Source organism: Camelus bactrianus, chromosome 3 (assembly GCF_048773025.1).
Source record: "Camelus bactrianus isolate YW-2024 breed Bactrian camel chromosome 3, ASM4877302v1, whole genome shotgun sequence".
NCBI lineage: Eukaryota > Metazoa > Chordata > Mammalia > Artiodactyla > Camelidae > Camelus > Camelus bactrianus.
Genome location: NC_133541.1, coordinates 45,755,209 through 45,757,208, shown reverse-complemented (window position 1 = coordinate 45,757,208; position 2,000 = coordinate 45,755,209).

Below are 2,000 nucleotides of genomic sequence, written 5' to 3'. Positions count from 1 at the left end.
TCAGCCCAGGCAGTGGTGATGACCAAAGCTTGTGGTATGTACAAAGTCAGCTGCAGGGGTCAGCTGCCGGTGCCTATGTAGTGGCAAGGGCCAGATGCAGACACACACATAACTGTGAAGGACAGGGCAGGCTGGGCCAGGGCCAACTTTGGGCTCACTGACAGATGCAGGGGATCTGGCTGTCAATGTGTTCTCCCGTGGCTGCACAATATCCCCTGTGCTGTGGAAGCCAGTGACAGGGATTAGGTCAAACGCATGCAGGTACACAGTTGGAGGGGTGAACATGTTGGTACAGGCCAGTGACAAAAGACAGGGCCTGATCCAGGCCCACAAGCACGTGCCTGGGCCCTGGTTGTTGGCCTTCTGTCTCCTGTCTGCAGTCTTTCTCTGCGCCTGCTCACTGCAGTGGAGACTGGATGTCAGGTCAGCTGGCACCCAAGTGCAAAACCGGAGTGGCTAGGCTCCAGCAGGCACACGGTAGTAGGGGTCAGCCACAGGGGTCCATGCTTGTGTACTGCACTTGCAAAATCACACGGTCCTGAGCTGGCTGCCAGTGCAGTTTCTAGGCTGGCAGGGGAAGGGAATTTGGAGAGAAGAAGCTCTCAGGCAGTTGGTGTCAGCAAATGCAAATACCTGTGGGGTGAAAGTAAAATCTGCAGGGTGTCCCTGGAGACGCACTGGCTATTGGTCTCTTCAGTGGTAAAATATGCTCACTTATCTGCAGAGCAGGTCACTGGGAACTACAGCTGCTCCCACTCTGTAGGCTGCTCCTGTCGCCCCTGCTTTTCTTCCTTGTTTCTGGGTGTCTCTGTGTCTCAGCTTTGCCCTTCTGGGTGAAGTGTAACTGAAGTGGGACCTTTGTGCAGTGCCCAGAAAGACTGGGGAAGCTGGTTGCTCACCTCGCTCTTCCTTTCTGGGTGAGAGAGACTCTTTCCAGCTGGGAAAGTCCCCCTTGGTGCTGAGCTGTGTCGGCCCAGGGGATGGGATGATACAGGCAAAATGAAGCTGTCTTTCCTCTCCCCTTATGGGGTTATTCTCAGGTCTTTTGTTCCCATGTTGCTAAAATTTCTTAAGTGAACCCCAGAACTTTCCCGGAGCAGTTTCTGTTCACAGGCAGCTCATTGTTGGGGGTGGTGGGAGCCCACAGATGAGGTCTCCTGCATCAGCGTTTGGGTCTATGATGCCTGCTTTCAACTTCTCTGCTAGTTGTTAGTGGCCAAGTATTTGCTAATATATTTGTTAGACTGACCCAAGATCACATTTCCCCCTTAAAATTTAGAAAGCCCACATAACAATTACAAAAAAGTTTTGATAATAGGGCAAGAACTTTCTATAAAGCTATCGCTCCAGTCTTTATATGACATTTCTGTAGTGGCCATCATGGGGTATATATAATTTTATAAACTGTCTTTTCCACTTAACATGATGTTTGTCTGTGTTGCCTTCCTATTTTTCTATGTTGCTTTCTTATCTTCCTAATTGTCATCATTATAATTTATACAGTAGACCAAGTAGCTGGTTTATTTAATTAACTGTTCTCATATTATTGCTATTTGTGTTGCTACTAGTTTTTTGCTTTTACACATAGTACCACCATAAACACCAAAAGAATTTTGTAATGCTCAGTGACATCAAGGTTCCCATTTTTGTCTGAAAACAACCAATTCAAAAGTCAGTATTCTAATTTGTACCCTGTCTCTTTTATATTTCGCAGAGTTTAATGCAAATTAGACAATACAGGCTTTTTGAAATTGTCTAGAATTAAGTAATCTCCATATTATTTCTTATTGTTATAGAAGACTTCTTTTTTCTAAAAATTTAATAGATTTTTCTTTCTTGTTACCGACCAAAATAAAAAGATGTGTAGGAACAATTAACTACAAACAAATAAACACTTTTCTTTTCCTAACGTACTAATCCAGTGGAATCTTTCCCTCTTTTTAAATATTTCAATACAAATTGGCTTTTGCCAATGAATTTTATAATAAATACTTGATAAA